This window comes from Pogona vitticeps, chromosome 2 (assembly GCF_051106095.1).
Source record: "Pogona vitticeps strain Pit_001003342236 chromosome 2, PviZW2.1, whole genome shotgun sequence".
NCBI lineage: Eukaryota > Metazoa > Chordata > Lepidosauria > Squamata > Agamidae > Pogona > Pogona vitticeps.
In genome coordinates, this window is record NC_135784.1 from 161765336 (window position 1) to 161786858 (window position 21523).

The window sequence follows — 21523 nt, forward strand, 5'->3', positions numbered from 1 at the left end:
GCTGTGAAGGAAGGCTGCCTCTATCCTTCCCCCTTTTGTCCCACGATAGATTGAGTTCCAGTGGTTGATGGGAGGCGAGGGAAGCATTAGTCACATCTGGCCGTAATTTTCAGTGGATTATTTTCCCAGTCAGTATAAGGCAGACAAAATCTTTATTGTGCTATCAGTAGACGATTGTAATATGGAAATAGGATTAATGCACCAATTTAGGTCAGAATCCAAAATCTCAGATAGGCTTGCTGTAGATATTTTGGATTAGACCTAAGTCCCTTTTGCTGGCACAACTATCCTTCTGCTGGCCTAGCCCCCTGAGGCTGGCCTAACCCTCTGTGTGGGCTGATCCCCCGTCTGATCAGTGGGGAGAAGGGCCAAAAGGGGGAGGGGAAGTAGAGGAGAAAGGGAGGGGCAGGGGAGGAGCTGAGTTACACCAAGCTCAAACTCCTCACCCTTATGCTGGCACAAGTCAGGCCAGGAAAAAAAATACTCCAAAGTAATTTCCAGCACATGGAACCCAATGGGAGCTCCCAACATAATTAAGGCCCCAATCCTCCCACCTCTCAGGGAGACACACTCAGCTGACATTAAGATACAGCACACCACCACCAGTATATACTGTATACCCCTCACTCAGATGACAACGTCCGGTCCAGGGGACACTTTCTCTCTGGCTTTGCAGCATACTCACTTTGGACTCACGAGGAGACACTTGAGTCATGGTGGTGGTGGCAGCTGACTATGGGAAATGGCACTTTGCAACACAAAAGGCTCAGCACAAAAGTGGGGACAGCACACGCACGCACACATAAAATACCCACTCCAAAGCATGTAATTTCTCTTCTCTGTCTGCCTGGGGCTTCCAGCTTCTAGAAATGAAAACCCAGTTAAGTGAAGGGGAAGAAGCCATGAAATGCCAGTCTTGCATTTCTCATGAGAGTACTTCTTACTAGCAACAAATCAGACTTGACTTCTTCTCCTGCCTGTGTCTTCTAGGGCTGAAGTGAAGTTGTTGTGAGAAAGCTGAGACTCTGCATGCGCACAATAGACTTCAGGGAGACTCCAAAGCCCATGAGCCAGATCAGTCCATACCCCCTTGGTGACCTCTTTAGCTATCTCCCAACAGCACCGCCATTTCCAGTGCTCTACATCTTCAAAAGAAGCAATGGCCCGCTGTCCTCTCCTTTCCATACTAGGCTAGGGCTTTGACTGTTTTTTACACAGGTAGCTGTGCTACGGGTGCAGCTCCCGAACCACTCTGCCCTGTGTGACCACAGCCATTTCAGTAAGCACTGCCTGAGCCTTGCACCTGGACACTGGCAATAGTATGGCCAGACAGCTATGGGTCAGGTGCAGCACAGCTACACGATGGCTCTCTGCACATGTCTCTCTGCTGTCTGTCTGTCTGTCCGTCCGTCTGTCTGTCTGTCTGTCTTCTCTTTGTCGAAGATACAAGGGTGCTTCTGAGGCAAAATGCCAGTGCCAAGGCACACTATGTTCCTAGCACCCTTTCTTTGAACCTGCTCAATAAAACGCCACCTACAACAACTGTGTCAAGTTTGTTTGTTCTTGTAATTACGTGATTACACAAGTAGGCTCAAGGCCTTTCTCCTAGGGGAGGATGTGGCAGGAAAAAGGAAGGAACAATAGCTCCATTTTCCACCATAATGTCAGGGGAAGGGTGGAAGAAACCCCATGGCGTGCCTTTAACATGGAGTGGGGCATGAAAACAAATGCAGAGGGCCCCATCCACCCATCACGAGCTCTAGGAGTGGGTGAGGCCTGTGCCGGCTGTCCAATAAGGACCCAGGAGGCTGAGGGTGGGCAGGACTAGGGTCAGATGGATCCACGCAGCCCTCCAATCATGAGCCAGGAGGCGGAGGGAGAGGGTGGAAGCCAACCCGGCTGCCCAGTCATGGGGAAAAGAGCCCAAGTTAAGTCCCTAAACATTAGCCAACCAGAAAAGAAGACAGGAAGATGGACAGTGAAAGGTCAGCCCCTGAGCTGTGTAGAGTTGTGTCAGAGGGACGAGAGCCCCCGTGATCCCTAACATGCCCAGCCTAGGAATGGTTGCCCAAAGTACAACTCTGCCCAGCTCTGGTTGCTATAGTTGCCACTGATGTCGAGTTAGAAGGGAGGGAAAAGGGAGTAAGACGAGGCCATCACACGGAAAGAGGGTGTCATCGCTTGTAGGGAGGTCACTAGGAACAAGGGGGTGGGTTTCGGCAGGAGAATCCTTGGGAAATGCTTGGGAATGTGAAAGGCAGCTCTGCAGTTCCAAAAAAGTGGGGAGAGGGCAAGACGGATCACATCCTGCAGCAGCTTGCTTGCCTCGTGGCCCAAAGTAGGCATGGGCCACGTCATCCCACAACTGTACCTCCTGTGGATCCTGGCCCTGGGATGTTTCCCCCGTCACATTCAAAACACACATGGGAAGTCATGGCTATAAAAGCCCTCAAATCTGGGGGGGGGGGATCTAGGGGGGCAAGTTATGTAGCACAGCACACACTAGCAAGGTCTTTGACACCTTTTCTGATTTGCGGAGCAGGCGACCCCCTACGTGCTGCAAAAGACAGAAATGCGCTTTCCCCACCCCAAAGGATCCCTCGCTCTGTCAACATTCTGTTTTTCCTGTGTGCTTCATTATAGGGGCTGATGCATCCAGGGAGGTCCTTAGGATACGGTGTCTGTAGGAATGGCCGGAGAGGATAGCCCCAATCAGCTGGAGTGGGGGAAAAATAGCCATCAGCATCTGTATGAGTCCCCCCTGTTCCCTCCCATTTGCCATGCACTAAACTTACCCAGCCCCCAGCCTCGGCTGTCAGGCCAGCTCTCCAGCCAAGGAAGCAGACTGGATGCCTCCAGCAACCGGGCATCATGAACCCATCCAGGCATAGTTCCATTCACATAGGTGAAAGTTCCCTGGGCATTACCAGAGGCTGGACTCCCCAAACCCCCTCCTCCGAAGGGGACCAAATGCTCTTTGCTTCAGGGAGAGTCTCCCCAAAGGGGACAGAACAAGCGCATCACCACACTATAGCCTGCCTGTTTTCGGAGGGACCCTTGCTTCCCTGGTGCCAGCACTGGGGGAATTCAAAAGCATTTAAAACTCAGACCCTCTCCCTGACTCAGATATGCCTAGTTTTGGTACCAGGAAAGCTGCCACTCTAACCATCTTTCAGAAAACAGAGCAGAAGAAAGACCAGAGAGTTTCTTGGAGTAAAACAGCAGTTTATTTTGAGCTCAAAAATCACAAAGAGTCACAAATGCATTTTGTATGAATTCAAGTATACCTACATGTTTAGCTCACTTATAGCTAATAGCTACCTGTTTATATATTTTGGATGTCTTATTCACTTCACAGCTACAAAAAGAGTGGAGAAGAGAGAAAGAAGGCTCAGGCAATGAAGGAGCCATCCTGGCTGTGAAGAATGCTATCTATAGGCCTTAAAACTGGGGAGGGTTTTTGGCTTCCCTTGGTATGCTAATTAGGCACACCTGGTGACCTCTAGGACTTGTTCAGCTTCCTTTATTTCAGGTGGGCCCTTTTGATGGCCTTGCCTTTGCCTCCCACCCATTGGGGGCATTCCTAGCTGGACCAATAAAAGGGCCTTTGACTCTCTCTACATGCAAGGCTTAGTCTGAGCTGTAGGTGGCAGCAGAGCAGTTCTCTCTCTCCCTCTCTCTCTCTCTAGCCATGCCTTCCCTGGTTCTCAGGGTTGAGGAAGTTGTCTCTGTCTGTCTGTCCCACACCCGTTGCCGAGCAACCCTCTGGCATCCCCCGGCCTGGCGTGCTCTGGCGGAAGGGGCATCGGCAGCTGGCTTGGCAAGGTGATGCAGGTAGGTCGCTGCGTCTGGCGGGAGAGGGTTGTGACCCTTTGGACCGAGGGCTGGGCTCCTGGCCCCAGTCAGTGCAGGTTCTTGTTTCATTACCCTAGCGTCGGAGCAGTCCGCAGTTTGCCAAAGACCGGGAGTGGGGAGGGGGGTGGAAGAAAATGCCATCCCAGGGGCTGCCTTGTTGCCTGCCACCTCTTTCTGTCTGTCTCTCTTTTGCCCTTCCAAGGTCCCAGCTTGCTTGTGGGGGGGCGTTGGGGGCGGGAGTCACCCTTGTAGAGTCTCTTCTAAACTGATCATTTCTGCAGGGCTTTTTGATCTTAAGTGTCTGGAGGGGATCAAACCCCTTCATCTAAGGTATGATAAGGAAAAGATTGCCCAGTTTTTGACTGCTTTCCTTTTCAGTTTTAGGCATTAAGAGGTACATTTTCCCCCCATTTCATATTGTCCATATGAAGCAATATATGAAGATATATCTTGTTATGTTATGAGTGTACTTATTGTTTTGCATGTTATCTCTTGTCAGCTGCTGCATTATCGTTTTGGTTTATTTGGTGTGCATTTTTTTCAGACTTTTGAAATATGTTTGTGCACTGATTGTTGAATGAGCATAATGAGTTACAAGGAAGAAACATGGCAGAAACGGGATGCCGAATGCTGGTTGAAATGAAAACTCTTGACTGGAAACTGTTGAATAAGTCAGGTAAACCTTAGGAGGAAGTATTTCTTTTCTTCTTCATTTTAAAGAAACTTCTTTAAGGCACGTAGAGATGACCAACATTTTTTTAAAAAAAATTCTGGGCCTTGTTTTATTAATCTTCTGAAAAAGCAATGGAAAAATGCAGATCCATCTCTTCAACATATCAAATTAGCAGCCTATATATATATATCAGGGAAAGCAATCAAATAAACCAAAATCAGTAGTGGGGAAAGCATCATTAAAACAGTGGCAGAGATACATTGTTTTTGCACAGTACATCATTAAAAGCTAGTTGGAATTGGACTGTCTTCACAGTCTGTCCCGGAGCTATTAAGGGATGTGTATCGCAAGGCCTTATCCCTGTATAGGAAACCAGATGTGCCTGCCAAATGCCTCTCTAAGAGTGGGCAAGTGACGTTTCAGGTTCAGAGAAAGGATGCATCTGAGCCGTCTTTACAGGGGAAGCGCTGGCCTCTGCTGCCAGTTTATGTACACAGGGACAGAGTGGAGGTACGGAGTTGAAGGGCTGTAGTAAGTCAAATACCTGTATTGTGAAGTGCTGCACGGGTGCAGGAGAATTTATTTTTGTAGTTTATCTTTCCAGCATTTCTGTGAATGCTGATTGTTTCCTTCCCTCTAATTTAACAATGTAAAATACTTTAATGTAAAGTATAAATTCTTGTTACAATTAGTTCCATAGAGATAATGAAACATTAAAAAATAGAAGGTTTACCCAGGATTGGACAACGTTATGACATTGTAAATCGTTTTTTGAAAGTTCTCCACCTAATGTTGCTTAAAACCAAATGGGAACTGTAACACAGTGGTTGAGAACATGGTTATGAATAGGTGAAAACTCATGTTCATTCATGTAAGGATCAAAGACTAGGAGAGCGTACACGGCATCACTTAGGTTACTTCAGATTCAAAAACAAATAAAAGCAGAAGTTGAAAAGGGAGTGAGAGAGTGTCAGGAATTAAGATCAAAGCATACAGTTGATTCAGGATTGTCAACTGGCCAAAATAAAGGTGCGATTTCCCACATTTACAGTATTTTCATCTGACAGTCTTTTCCTTGTGTTAAAGAAGAAAGATCTTGTGTGCCAGATTTTAAATTTCTATTCTACATATCTCATTCTAATATTCTTGACAGATTTTTCATGGATGGAAATGTCAGGGTTCTAGTGCCTTCAATGTGTTTTTCTGCTTAGAGCTGTGTTGCCAAATGCGAACTCGAACAATTTAGGTGTGTTGCCTTGAATGCTTCTGTGAACATACAGCAGAAATATTTCAGTGCAAAAGTACTTATTCCTGGGGGAAAAAATCAGTGTTCTGACCATTGCAATTTTGTGTTCTTTTCTCCCTGCAGCATGTCGGAGATGTGCACTTTGCATTAGAAAGCTCAGTGAGCCATCAAGTGCAAGGACGTGAATTCTTGGTTGAAAGAACTGGAGTGACTGTTCTATATGCCAAATGGCTTCTGCATCACCTGAAAGGTCTCACGCCTGAGAGACATCCTAGACTATAATGATCACGAAACAAAGACTAAAGGTTTAGGTGATCACAGAACAAAAAGAAAGCAATTAACTTTAGAGAGAAGCAAGAAGTCAGTCGACATGTAGATGTCCGCCAGCGGAATTCCTTAGGCAAGGCCCTGAGAACTCCCTTTTATGAACCTTAACAAGCTTACAGATTGTTGACAGAATTCAGATAGGACACTAGTTACCTCATGGCCACTCAGGATAGGCCGGAGAAATCCTTTGAAGTTACGCTCTAACTCTAAGGGAAAATAGGCAGAATGAGTGAGTCTCACACACACACACACACATCAGGAGGCACTCTCACTGTGCCAGGACAGTGTACTCTGCACTGAAGAACAGATATTGGCTAGTGACCTGGAGGAGAGCGTTCCCACACTAGACCAAATGGAAGTGCTATATTTGCCAAACCTGAACTTGAAACACAGTCTAGCCATTTTTTTTCTTTTAACCTGTGGCCAACAACCATTGGCAAAATGAGAGAAAAATGCCTCCTAATGAGAGACATCAGTTGGCACGCTTGATAGCAAAAGAAAAATCAAGGGAGAGAACACAGCTGGCATCAGGAAGGGATGTGTGTTGGGGAGGAAATGACCTGAGAGGGGAAAGACAGACGGTGCGGCAAGCACGGAATGGCAGAACTTGCTTGGGGTGGGGGGAGAGAACTAGGCTTTTGAGGGCCGCAAATGTGGCAACAGATTGTATCTGCCCAGGAAACCATAGTATGTCCCCTGCTTTGCCCACAAGGGAGTTCAATGCCTTTAAGAAGGATGACCCAGGAAGAGACAGGTGGGCTTTGACAAGGATTGCTCCCATCATCCTTGCTGAGGACTGAACACCCGCTACAGAAGGGTCTTTTGGGTGAGGGAGTGTCTCATGTGAGTGGGAAGTATGGGAGACTTCTCTTGGTACCTTTTGTCTTATACCCTGTCTCTTATGTCTCATCAATAAATGTTACATGAATAGCGCTTAACCCGAAATTACTGGTGTGTGGTCTTCTTGTCAGTAGCCTTGCTAGGGCCTGCCTCAATCAATCAATATTTGCGGTCTCTGACCCAATAAAATACATACATGTAATATTTAAAATAAATGGAAGCAATTGAAACATTTTGAGATAGCTAAAACAGCATAAGTTAATTAGATTACCCAGACATTGTTTTTATAACGGAGTTAGGCAGGGGTCAAAAATTTTCTTTCTGATTATTTTGGCAGAGAAGAGGAATTTGGCCACTGATTCGGTGGTTATCTTGTTTGTGTCAATAAATACTTTATATATCAAATCAGAGTCCTACCTGGGAAGACATTCACTATAGGCTTGAGCAATTTGATAGGCTCATTTTGGTAAAGATTACACTCAAAGAGAATGTGTTTCAAAGCTTCAATTTTGCTTTCATTACAAGGACACAATCTTTTTTCAGAAGGGATGCTGGAATATCGCCCATCTAAAATTGTGGATTGGAGACAGTTAAATATAAACTCAAGGCGAGTCACCATTTGGATCATACAGATGGCACTGTAGTTCACCTTAGGACATTCTATCATAACTAAGGGCAAAGATCTCTTTTCAATTCCCCCAATTAACTAGTGAAAAAAAATGTGCATTGTTGTTTTAGCCTAATCTTGCATTGAAGTCCCCCATTATGAATAGCCGGGCTCTAGGGAATTTGGAGCTGAAGAGATTAATTCAATTTTAAGGGCGAATTCAATTTCAGAGACGTTCTCAGGATCCCACTCTTACTGTGATGGCAGAAGAGTCAAAGGCAACATGGTGGGAGCCAAAATTCCTGCAGATTTCATCTGAAGACTAGTAAAGTGCTGGAACCTTAATACTTAGGAGGAGCATTTGGACTTTGACTAAAGAGGAAAACAGAGGAACGGGGAAAGGTGATAATGCACCTTGTCCTGAACGACGTGGAAGAAGGACTGAATAGAAACAAAATGAATGTAAGCACTCTGGGAACCGAAACCAGTGAGAAAAGATGAAAGATTGAGCAGCAGACTCTGGCCAAGACCAACAACAGGTTTCTGGGAATCTCCTTCTCCACTGTAGACAGAACCCTTTGACTGAAAGGTTCCCCCCCCCTTTGGTCACTCCTATTAAAAATGCACATGACAGATGTGTAATTTTGTGTTATACACATGTTCAGTGTGGGGAGGGAGACAGTGGATACGCTCCCCCCTGATTCCTAAGTTTATTACTTTGATGTGGAGAGACGGGTGCATTGTGCTGCAGTGGTGCATGCTGTGTGCACCAATTCTGTAACAAACTACTTTACAGATTAGCTTCCCCTTTGCAAAATTCCTTTGGAGGTACTAATTGGGTGCCATTTCCTTAAAAGCAAAAGCAAAGGAGCATCTAGAGCAGAGGTAGGGAAATGTGAGGGTTGCTCGACATTGAACTCACCATGTGAAGGGCTATGTCGGCTGTTGGGAACTGTAATCCATGAATCCTTAGACAGCTGTGCATTTCCCACCCGTGTACTAGATTCTGTGTGGCTTCCCTCTTTGCAGCTGAGAATGAGTGAAACCCCAAGGGTGGGGGTTGGGGAGAGGGGAGCAGAGGAGGGCGTCTTTGTGAGCCTCTTGGTCTGCCCTCCATATACCAGAGAGCTGGACTCTTTCCCAAAAGAGGTGGCACGATCGTTTTCAGTCATCTCTGCCACAAATGTATTTTGCTGCAAACATTCATCTTCTGATGGAATTATACCGCTCTAAAGGGGATGTTGTTCCAAGAGATTTTACGACCTTATTAACATTCCTGGTAAGTAAGCTATGGGAACCAGGAAGGCAGCCAGGAGGGTGGAATACAGAGCACGCCGTGTTGTGTTAGAAAGTACGAAGTTGCACTGCAGTTCACTTCAAGGCTGAGAGGTTTGCTTCGGCTGCAGCGAATTTTCTGCAAGAAACAGTGCCAGCGTTGGCGGTCTATGGCCATTTTTAACAATACTGTAACTGTGTGCCATCAAGTCACTTCTGACTTCTGGTGATGCTTTCCAGGATTTTCTAGGTAGGAAGTATTTACCAAAGAGTTTACCACTCCCTCCTTCTGGGGCACCCTGGGGCTGTGCAACTTGCCCAAGGCTATATAGGCTGGTTCTTCTGGGATGCTCCATAGGGAACTCAGCTTCCCAACCTCAGCAGGATCGGTAGCCGAGTACCTCACTCATGAGCTATCCAGCCAGCTCCTGCCCTATTTAGCATGTCTTTATTGTAGTGCTGGATAGCTCAGTGGTTTAGGTATTTGGCTGCAGAGCTGGAGGTTGAGAGTTCAATTCCCCACCTGTGCCTCCTTGACAGGGGCTGGACTTGAAGATCCATAGGGTCCCTTCCAGCTGTGCAGTTCTAAGATGATGATTTAGAAGAGAAATTCAGTTATCCTGGTTGAGTGTGCAAATTGAAAGCAGGTTCCTTTGAGGCCTGATCAGGGTGCTGTTACCACTGAAATATTAAGCCAATAATCAATGATATACCGTTGTTCTCCTTGCCCAGTGGATGGTCTGGCAGTGGCTCAGTGGAATCAGGAACAGTCCTCCGGACACTGTAGAGAATAGACAAGATGGCATGCTGCCCTTTTGGCTGCGCAGGAGAGGAGGGAGGGGTAATATGTGCAACTATATGGGAGCAGGCAATGTGAGTTCCCTGACCAATTCATGTATGGGCTGAATTAACTCTTAGAAATATATACTTCAACATCTTATGTGCAAGGCTAAACTGTTATGTGCTGAGGTTTTTGTAATCTCACTAAAATAAGAGGATGATCTGGAAAGTGACCTAGTTTTGTGACAGACCTGAGAATATTCTCTTGAGCTGCCTATGACATTCGATGGGGGGAAAGGCCACACAGCTGGCTCAACCCCTCGCTCTAAACTGCCCTCCAGGGTGATCAGGAAAGCTGCCTCGTTGCCAGACTTTATTTCATCTCCCTTCCTGTTCAACCTCTATGTTAAATTGCTGGGAAAAGGTGACTGGCACCAGCATTGGATCTATTCTGAACAACTAGGATCTTGGTCCTTCCAAATAGTGTCTGGACAGCTGTGGCTGAACAGCGAAGGGCCAACAGCCTGCAACTGAATCCAGGCAATAAAACTCACTGAGCTGTTCAGCCACCGAGAGTTGGGATTGCCCGAGTCTCACTGTGAAGATAGCCAGCCAAGTAAAATGGAAAGTAGGTGGGGGCTCCATACCTATCTATAAAACAAGATCTATATCTCTTCCACCAGGAAATAAGTATGCACATAGGAAAGTAAGCACAGCCGAGCAAGCTCAATGTTCAGTCAGCCTATTCTCTAGGAGGAAAGTCCAGAGGGAAATTTCAGTAGCTGGAGTTGGGCCTCTGGACAAGGTTCCCTCCCCTCCATCCCACCACTAGAGGCCCCTGGTGAAATTTCCTCTTCACATGCCTATATCTTGTGTGGAATGTGATTCTTTCTTTCTTTCTTTTTTTCTTTCTTGTTTCTTTCTTTCTTTCTTTCTTTCTTTCTTTCTTTCTTTCTTTCTTTCTTTCTTTCTTCCTTTCTTTCTTTACTTCTTTACTTCTTTCTTTACTTCTTTCTTTCTTTCTTTCTTTCTTTACTTCTTTCTTTTTCTTTACTTCTTTACTTCTTTCTTTACTTCTTTCTTTCTTTCTTTACTTCTTTCTTTTTCTTTACTTCTTTACTTCTTTCTTTACTTCTTACTTTCTTTCTTTACTTCTTTCTTTCTTTCTTTACTTCTTTCTTTTTCTTTACTTCTTTACTTCTTTCTTTACTTCTTTCTTTCTTTCTTTACTTCTTATCTGTATGTTGAACTGCTCCTGTGTAGAAATGCTTCTCCATGATTTTTTTTCCTTTTAAAGTGTCAAACTTCTCCTGGCACCAGCAGCCTAACAGTTGGATAAGCTAAGTATTCCCACACTCTTTGGGTAAGAAAGGAGATCAATCCACTGGTGTTTTACAAGGGATGAATGCCACCCTGAGCAAATTGGTTCCACGGAAAGAAATTTAGGCATTAGCTATTATGCATGGACAGGACAATGCGCCATGGAAGAGAGAAAGCATATAGTTAGCAGCCAAAGTTCTTAGGACAACTGCCTAAAATAAGTCAGTATTTCTATCCTTATATCGGAGGTACGTATGCAAGGATGATGCTAAGAGAATAGTAATTTTCTCAATTTATTTGAAGAAATGAGATTTGAAACTTGTCATTGCCAGCTCACACTGCTATAACACACTTGGATCCATTTTTACTCTGAAGTAAGTCTTACTGCATTTAGTGGGTCTTTGTGTGTTATGAGCCATTAAGTCAGAACTGAGTTAAAGCAACCCTAAAAGGCTTTCAAACTAAGTGAGATATTTCAGGACTGGTTTTACTAGTTACACATATACACCCAGTGAATTTCCATGGCTGTGCAGGGATTGAAACTCAGGTCTCCAGAGTGCTAAACAATCACTCATTCAGCTATACCCCACTGGGAATCTCACCTTTTCCTTATCTGAAGACAAACAGGGTTCTGACCAAATGCACAAGCATTCTTAGAGGACTCCATCCCTGTTCCATTAGGCGGCCAGCCTCTTCTCTCTCTCTCTCTCTCTCTGTCTCTCTGTCTCTCTCTCTCTCTCTCTCTCTCTCTCCTGCAGTCGGAACATGGATTCCCTTTCCATGGGGAAGGGAGATTGAAGGCTTCTCACTCTCGCCAATAACAAAGATGTTGGACAGCCTACTGGCAAAGCTGCTACCATTGGCATCAATATGGAAGCAGCACGGATGCAGTTGATGGTCACATCAGTATGACCCAAGTTGCCACGCACAAGATGCCTGTGTCAAAGGTCTGCAATCTTGCCTGTCTCTGGGCTAATCTGAATAGTGTTCCTCACCTTAATGACACCATCAAGATAGCAAACGGTCTCACCATTGTTAGTAAGAAAGTGTGGGACCCTCTTGGTGCCCGTGAAGATCTTGTACTTTGCCTTTTTTGGTGTGATTCAGTGAACAGCCAAGCATCCTTTGGTGTCATACAGAAGGTGCAGGTGATCGCTGGTTTTCTTGATGCTGATTACATTTATAAAGCCAGCAGAGTAGGTGATGTCCAGGTGGACTTAGCCATGATTCTCAATAAACCACTGTGTGATGCTCTTATTGACTTTGTCAGGGTATATCTGAGCCTGTTCCTGAGCAAAATGGTGAACAGAAGGCACTCCCTCACTTTGTGGGAACCTGTGTTATGGCTAGGGTGCCATGGCTGTGCTCTGCCAAGAAAGGGCCACTATTTCCACTCCAGGGTGGATAGTGGTTCTCACTTGGATGTAATTTTGCATTAGCAAACAGCAAAGCGTGCTGCTTATAGACCGCCCGGTAGTGCTTCAAGAACTCTCTGGATGCTTTACAATTCTGCAGGCTACACATTGCCCCCCCCCTCAGCTGGGTACTCATTTTGCCGACCTTGGAAGGATAAAAGGTTGAGTCAACCTTGAGCCGGCTACATGGGATTGAACCCTGGGTCTTGAGCACAGTTTTAGCTGCAGTACGGCAGTTTAACCACTGTGCCATGAGGCTCAGTGCATTAGGGTGCAAGTCTATCTACTGTCCCAGCTTCTGCAGCAGAAAGTTGTAACAAACCACCAGAATACACTGCATGTTTCCAGGTGAACATTACTTGGAGAGGATAGATGGCTCAGTGAGTTAAATATTTGGCTGAAATGTCAGAGGTTCTGAGTTCAGTTCTCCAGTGTGTGTCCGAGGAAAAGAGCCAACCTCTTCAGTTCTGAACAAACTGCACTGTCTCAGGGTACCATCAGAAGTAGAAAATGTAGACCACTTCAAGAGTATACCTACAAATCCCTGGCTAGAGTTGCTATAAGTTGGAATTAAATTGATGGCAGACAATGATTATTATTGTACATAATGAGCGCCAGGGCTTGTTTATTTTACTTAATTTTACTTGATTTACTTTTCTGTACTGCATTAACTGGAGGCTAAATTTAGACTCTTGAACTGGTATCATGCTTCAGACTTGAATTAAATAAACAATTTAGTTATGCTTACAAAACGGGAGCATTCCCAGAAAGCATTCGGTACAAGGCAAATTTGCTTTAAATAATATTGTCCATTCTGAGAGAAATACAAGTGTGTCTGCTTCTTCGTTTTTCAGCAGTTTATAAGAACATAAGAAGAGCCCTGCTGGATCAGGCCAAGGGCCCATCTAGTCCAGCTTCCTGTATCGCACAGTGGCCCCACCAGATAACTCTGGGAGCACACAACACAACTGGATACCTGTCTCCTGATACCCCTTCCCTGCATCTGGCTTTTAGAAGTACCTTCCTTTTAAGCCCGCAGATTATAAATCCCCATCGTGGCTTGTAGCCTGTAATGGACTCCAGGAATCTATCCAGTCTCCTCTTAAAGGCATCCAGATAGATAATATCCAATGGTTCGCCCACATCCACAAGCCTGACCTTTTCAAAGAATTCTAAAAGGTTTGTGAGGCAAAACTTACCCTTAGAGAAGCCATGCTGGTTTTCCCTCAGCAAGGCTTGTTCTTCTATGTGTTTTAAGATTTTATCTTGGATGAGGCTTTCCACCGTCTTCCCTGGAACAGACGTTAGGCTAACCGGCCTGTAGTTTCCCGGGTCCCCCCTCCTTCCCTGTTTAAAGATTGGTGTGACATCTGGCACTGTGACTGTTTTAAGGGACAAAGTGTATATTTTAGTTGAGAGATCAGGAACTTGATTTCTCAGTTCCTTAGTAACCCTTGGGTGGCTGCCATCTGGGCCCAGTAACTTATTGATCTTCCGTTTATCAATTAGGTCTAAAACATTGTCTCTTTTAACCTGTATAATGATTGTGTATTATGATATGAATAAAAATGTGCTGTAGAACAGAAAAGACAGAACTGGATTTTTTTTCAGTCCTTGTGAGAAGAATGACTCTCAGAATAACAGTATGCTGCCTGAAAACCAGGACGCTTGTTTCTTTTCCTTGCTTATTTATTCTATGACTGAAATCCTGTTGCACCGTTAAACAAAAGATGTAGCCTTTGGAACTGAATGCTTGTAAATTAAGAAATCTCTGTGGATGTATCGGTTGCATGCCAGTTTGTGCAACGCAGAATCAGGTCCATGGAGATTTCTTAACATATAGCAGTTTACTTTCAGAAGTTATATCCTTTGCATATCTGCAGATTCCCTGCTCTGCATTTACAGGTACATTATTCCCAGTGCAGCAACAGCAAAAATCTTTTGACTTGCATATTGTGGGCTTATTGTGATGTTTTCCACGTAGCTCCATTTCATGTTGCCCTCCCATGCCTGATTGTTTTTGCTTTATTATTTGGGTTGTGTTTCTCTTGTCTGGTTTTGTTATGGCCCAAACCAACCAGCCAAACCAACCAATTATTCCTATTGTGCTGATGTGACACAACCAAGCAGAATTACTGGCAAAAGTGGCAACAGAGGGAGGACAGGATCAGCAGCGCAGACAGTCCTGTTTTGATTTTCCGTCTGCTATGTCTTGCACATTCTTTAGCTTATCGGTCAAAACTTCTGTTGTCCTCTCCCACCTTACAAGCAAGCAGGTTTGGATCTGTGGATGGAGAAATGAAGCTTGGTTGTTCCGTATCATTATAACCCAAAGACTCTCCAGATTAATCAAGGACAACAAAAAGGAGAAAGCATGAGGATTTACAAGCTCACAATATCTGGTATCACCTGATTTGTCACAGACGGTTTCCTTGCAATTTGCTGGTCATGGCTGTGGCATATCTGGAATGTTGTTGGCATAACCAACCTTGCATCAAATATGAGAGACCAGGGCTGGGGACCCTTTAGCCCTCCAGATACTTTGCATTACAAATGTCCATTATCATTTATCATTAGACATGCTGTAAGAACTACTGGGAACCGCATTGCATAATACGTGGAGCACAAAAAAATCCCTATCTTTTTATAGCAATTAAGCTAGTGCTAATCCGGTTTAGGGCTAATTTGCTAGAAATATTCTTATAATTGTCATCTGAAGTCATAACAAAGGAATGTGTACATGCATATCATTTCTTTCCAGTAAATACAAATGAATAATTAAGATGGGATTATGAGTTGTCATATCATATGGTTCTTCTTGGCACAACTTCAGCCAGCCATTTGCACTCAGGAGAAGTGTGTTTCTTCCTTCCTTTGCAAACAACTCTTTGGAGAGTAGGTGTCGGATAACTTTACAGGGCAAGTAAAGTAGGCAAACAAGTTTAGCCCATTTAATTTATCTGTGTAAATCATGTCTTGTGTGAGCTTGAACATCCCTGCCTTGGCAGTGAAAAGGGAAGGAGTTGGGGTTGTTTGGAGTCTTTACAGAAGGTGGCTGTATTCTGGGTGCCGTGACCAGATGAAGTAGCCCAGTCATGTGTGTCCTCTCCCTGTGGTAAAACATCCACCCGCACACAAAGTCACTCACTCTCTTTCTTCCTTGATTGGAAATTGAAATTGTAGGCCAGAAATTAATGCATTCCAGATATTGCCTTGAGAGCCCCCTGAATACCATAAATAAGGTGTGGGCCGGGGCCGATGGGAGGGGGAGGAAAGAGGGGAATTCTGGAAGATTTCCCGACCTGCTTCTTGACTTTGCAACCCTTTGTGCCTCTAGATGCTTCTCTAGAAAGCATGAATAGCCTTAGGGAGAAAAAACGTGGTTGGTGGTTGGAAGTTGGTTGGAAAACAGTGTGACAACAGTGAATTAGAACCAGGAATCCTATCATCTTTTATATATCAAAGTATGTCTCTAAAACAGGTTAAATCTACTGGTTTGCTAGCACTGTAGTGGTGGTTAGAGGTCTTGACTGGAGCTCAGAAAGCCAGCTTTGCTTCTTAGTGCCTTTAATTAATTACATTTAATGTGGTGGCACTGTGGGTTAAAGCACAGAAGCCTCTGGACTGCAAGGGCAAAAGACCAGCAGTTTGAACACACGCGATGGAGTGAGCTCCCATCTCTTGTCCCAGCTCCTGCCAACCTAGCAATTCGAAAGCATTTTTAAAATGCAAATGGATAAATAGGTACCACCTTGGCGGGAAGGTAACAGTGTTCTGTGTCTAGTCGTGCTGGCCACGTGACTACAGAAACTGTCTGTGAACAAACACTGACTCTACAGCTTGTAAACGGAGATGAGCATCGCGCCCTAGAGTCGGACACGACTGGACTAATTCTCAAGGGGAGCCTTTACCGTTTAACTTTAACTTTAATTTATGCTGCCTTTCTCCTAGGTCTGGGACTGAAAGCAGCTCACAGTTTAATAAATACACTAAAATAAAATATGGGCTAATTCAGAGAGGTATTGTTTGATGTGCTTCAGGAGCAAATGGTTTGCTCTTTTTTCTGGCAACCACATAATGTAACTGCTAGAGTGAACCAATTTGCCCCTACAACCCCCCAACGTGCACAGTTTTATATCCTTGCCAGGGGCTTCTACATTTCCGGTGCAGGTTTGTGCAACTCTAGTTTAGTCTGTTCCCCGTGTGTGTAATTGCTGGGAATGCACTGAAATTTAGCCTTGCAGCCTCCATAGTCAGTGTCAAAGTCCAATATTGTCAAACGGCTTTTAAAATAAGCTGCTTCAAGATGTTGGCAAATTATTATTATTATCATCATCCTCATCCTCTGATAGATCATCACTGATGCACTGTATCACTTAGATTAAATTTTAAAAAATATATATATTTTGCTCTGTGCATAATGCCAATCAAGAAACTGCCCATGGCCATAGTTTTGATCTTCATTTCACAGAAATTTAAAGTAATTTTAAAGTTTAATTTAAGTGATTCAGCGTGCCAGTGATAGTCTAGCAGAGACAACAACAACAATAGTAATATTACTAATAATAACAACAACAATAGTAATATTACTAATAACAACAACAACAACGATGATGATGATGATACTACTACTACTACTACTACTACTACTACTACTACTACTACTACTACTACTACTACTACTACTACTACTACTAATAATAATAATAATAATAATAATAATAATAATAATAATAATAATAATAATAATAGGATTTTGTAGAAAATAAAATCTTCCTTCTCCTCCACAACAGTTCCATGACAAATTATTCCCTAATTCTGAGACCTTAACTATGCAGCCAGAATGGGGTGGAATATTGACTTCCTTTTCAACTGCTCCAGTGTCACCGCACCCCTCACTGGACAAGCCATGGTGCTGGCAAGCTGCTTTGTTCTTTCTCCCTTACTCTTCCCATCATCTGGGTTGTGCTTGCTCTTTCTGAGCACGTGGAAGGACAGGGAGTCTGTGGTTATGTGAGTATAAAATCCAAAATATTTAAGCAGACTACCCACGAATGGAGCAGCCTGTTTATCTAAACCAATATTTTACAGTCATTGCAGTAGTTTTGACTGACTACCATAGGCTAGAATCAACTTAAGTTAAATATATACACAAAACAGGGCAACCTGACAGCTGCTCCAAAGAGGTTTCTGCAATCTGAACAGTGAGTGCAAAAAAGCTATTCATAAAAAAGATGCTTCTGTTTAGTAATGGCAAGGGTTTGTTGGTTATTCTGGCTTGTGCAGTTCGCTGCCAATTAGAGTACTCCAGCAGAAGTTAAAAAGTTACTTTTCAGAAGAATGAGTGTAGTTACAGGATACAGCCAAGCAACAGAAGGATAGTGCTTTGGGGCACCGGTTCACAAATATATATAGACACAGAGAGAGTATATTCCTAACAGTGTTGTTATTGCATGCTACTGATTCACCTCTGACTTAATGTATTATATGAAAATAGAGCTTAAGTTGTAGGCATGCACTTTCACCTGAAATACAGGAGCATAATTTTTTTAGATTAAAAATTGTTTTGAAAGTGAAAAAGAACAATGAGAATGTGTTGAATTCATTCTAAAAATATAATGGGTTATAGCCTTAAAATAAGGCACAATCAAACAGCAGAAAACAGAAATATATCTCTTATAGCATTGAAGTTTTAAAATGTAAAGACATGTAAAGTTTATACACACAGAGACACTTTGCGCTAAGCATTTTTAGACACACAGAAAAGCACTTCTAAATAAAGCTCACCTATTTACTTTTTTCAGTTTAAGTGAAATCCAAACTTACATCACAAACCTCTGCTAGTAAACAGCCATAGAAATATATGTGCACCATTTACCCATCAGATATCAGTATTTACTGTGTTCAAGGGAAGGATTCATCTGAATATGCGAAGAGGTTCTCACTGCCGCCTCTCTTCATGCCATGGAAGACAATTTACCCATGTTGACCAAAGCTTTCCTCTTTAGACGGTCACTCCAGATACAAGGAGACCAACAAGGGCTAGAAGTCTCACCTTCCTCGGACATTCAGTTTAACCCTTTTCTGAACAGCTGGATGGGGCAGTTATGACTGAGCTACATTTCAGATTTCTCTACAGTATATGAACTGACAACCTATGTCCTCTATTGCAGTGATGTCTAAACTTTTCCAAACCGTGGACTGTTTGGGGGGACGGGGCACCTGTGGGGGTGGGTGGGCCATCTGTGCAGTGGGTGTGCGTGCATGCGGGGGGGAGGCAGGAGATCTGTTTCCACGGCCCGATCCTGACAAGGCCACAGCCCGGTTACGAGGCCAAGAAAGGGGGGGGGGGGGTTGGGGACCCCTGCTCTGTTGGCTAAGTAATGGCAAACGGAAGGAGGGACCAGACAAGCAACAAACATCCAGTAGTAATTCCCTGCATACAGCAGCACCTCTCTTCAATATAAGAAAACAACATCTCAGAACCACAAGGAAGGGAAAATGCAGGAACCGAAGTAGCACCAGAAAATTATAGAGTGGTTCCCTAAGTCATCGGTCAGCCATAGGAGTGAAGGAAGTTACAAGGGCATTATCTTCCCCCTGTCTAGCATTCACAACAAGTCCAGGGATAGGTTTTTATAGACAAGCTGTCCTTAAAGCCGAAAGCACATCAGGATGGGAGAGATGTGGCCAAGGCAGTCTTTCTGGCTGAGATAACAGGCTGGAAAGGAATCCCATGCTTAAGTCTGGAAGACTGACCACAAAACAAAGCAAGATCGTTTGCAGCCTTTGAGAGGGGAGAGAAGCTTCAGGAGTGAGACTCTCAGACAACCAGCCCTTAAGAAAGTTTCTCTCCTTTCAGTTTCTGCTTCTGCCCCAAATCATAGAGATCAGGAACACGGAGAGCTTCAGGAGGACTCTTAGCTTGGGAGAACAGCTCATGAGTTACATTCGGGAGATCAGAGGCTCAAAGGAAGGATGGAACCCCCCTGTAGATGACAATGGGGGAAATAACAGACACTCTGACAAGTAACATGGGCACAAACCACGGAGGGCTTTGTATGTGAGTGTCAGAACCTTCAACCTAATCCAGAACGTGATGGACAACCAATGGAGGCGAGCTAGACCTGGAGTGGTCAAATTTACTTGCACCAACCATCATTCTGGCTGCCGCATTCTGGACCTGCTGAAGTCTCCAGATCAGGTTCAAGGGAAGCCCCACATAAGGGCATTGCAGCAGTCGATGTGGGAGTTGACTGGGGAATGCACCAAAGTCCTGAAGGAGTCCTTCTCTAGATAGGGGCAACATTGGGTGATTAGCCTAAGCTGGTTGAAGGCTGATCTGGACATTGCTGCAATCTGGGACTCCCAAGAGAGACACAGGTCCAGAAGAACACCCAACTTACGCACTTGGTCTCTAAACTGGAGGTGAGTACCATCCAGCCTAAGGACCATACCCCCAACCTATCAGAGGTCTCCCCAAGGAACAAAATCTCTGTTTTGTCTGGGTTCAGGTTGAGCCTGGGTCCATTCCAGTACTGCGAGCAGGCAACGCTCCAGCTTCCAGGCAGCATCCACTGCAGAGGTGTTAACAGAGGTATAGAGTCGCGTGCCATCAGCATACTGGTGACGCCTTACTCCAAAACTCCTGATGACCTCTCACAATGGCTTAACATAGATGTTAAACAGCACTGGGGATAGTGCCGATCCCTGAAGAAGCCCACACTGAAGGGACGAAAGTACCGACAGCTCCTCCCCTAGCTGAACTTTCTGGACATGGTCCTCAAGGAATGATCGGAGCCAGCTCAAGGCTAAGCCCCCAATCCCAACCTTGGAGAACCTGTTCAGGAGGATACTGTGGTTAATGGTATCAAAAGCCACTGAGAGATCTAGGAGTACCAACAGGGTGCCTCTGCCCCGTCACTTTGCCTCTTCCTTTAAAAGGTCATCCTGCAGAGTGACCCCTGTCATCTCAGTAGCCCATTGTGGCCTGAATCCAGACTGGAATGGGTCAAGGCAGTCCTGCTCCTCCAGGTATGACTGCAGCTGATTGGCCACCACCCTTTCTATCACCTTGCCCAGGAATGGTATCGGATGGAAATTGTTAAGATTGCCCGACGCTAACTGGGGGCATCTGATGATGGGTTGGATGATGGTTTGTTTTAAGCGAGAGGGAAGCATTCTCTCCCTCCGTGATGAATTAATAACGTTCATGACCAATCAGTCATAGCCTCCTTTGTGGCTCTGATCAGCCACACCGGGCAAGGATCCAGCGAGGAGGAGGTGGGTCTACAGCTAGCCATCACCAGGGAGGCTTCCTCCTTTACTGCAGGGTCAAACTGAACTAACTGGGCAATGGGAGATGGAGCAGCAATGGTCACTCCCCGGATCAGCTAAACTGCTGGTAGAGTCAAGGTCAGCACGAATGGCATCCATTCTTGTTCTAAAAAAGGCTGCACACTGATCACTGGTGAACTCCAAATGAGGCCCTGAATGGCCAGAACTGGTAAGGTCATGGGCCACCCAGAATAATTCCACTTGTCGGTTCACAGCCTCACCCGTTCCTCTGGGTGTTAAAAGTCTTTCTTGCCTGTTTGAGGACATTAGCGTATTTATTGGCCATCGTTTTGACTGCCATCCTATTTTGTGCAGTGATCTCTTCTCCACCTGCTCTCTCTCTACCCATCTCCTTGATAACTTCATAGCTCACAGCCCCTCTTTATACCAAGGATCAGTGTGAGCTCTAGAGCGGAGAGGGCGTTTGGGGGCGATCATGTCAGCCACCTGGGTCATCTCCAGGTACCATCTATCGACCTGGGCTTCGACCGGGTTGTCTATCCGGCTGGCCAGAAGCCCCCCCCCCCAGAGCCTCTTGGAACAGTTCCCGGTCAAGAAGCCTGCGAGGGCGGACCATTTTTCACAGGTCTGTTCCCCCCTCCGGAGGGGGGATTGCGATTGACAGGTTGAATCTGAGTAGGAAGTGATCTCTCCATGAGAGAGGGCGGGAGTTCACAGTGCCTACCCTCAGGTCAATCTCCACCTTTGCCTTCGAGAACACCAGGGGGTGGCCAGCTGAATGTGCAGGGCAGATGACATGTCGGGATACGTTCATGGCCGTCATGGCATCTATGAACTCCAGCAACGGGCCAGATAGTTCTGGTTCAGCATGGATGTTGAAATTCCCC

The 21523-nt window shown here is 45.0% G+C and overlaps 2 long non-coding RNA genes and 1 pseudogene across 3 annotated transcripts in view; 2 read left to right on the forward strand and 1 right to left on the reverse strand.

Annotated features, from left to right (window-relative positions):
- The window catches only part of LOC140704648 (uncharacterized), a 113541-nt gene that overhangs the window by 62558 nt on the left and 29460 nt on the right, over positions 1-21523 (forward strand). The gene's annotated exons all lie outside the window — the stretch shown is intronic.
- LOC140704655 (uncharacterized) lies at positions 2483-7046 on the forward strand. The gene is made up of 3 exons (XR_013541217.1): positions 2483-3834; positions 4400-4531; positions 5898-7046. It is a non-coding gene; the product is annotated as an uncharacterized LOC140704655 (long non-coding RNA).
- On the reverse strand, positions 10425-21131 carry LOC140704256 (small ribosomal subunit protein eS4-like; annotated as a pseudogene). The gene is made up of 2 exons (XR_013542233.1): positions 21049-21131; positions 10425-12290 (listed from the first exon to the last, which is right to left on the reverse strand). The product of XR_013542233.1 is annotated as a small ribosomal subunit protein eS4-like (transcript).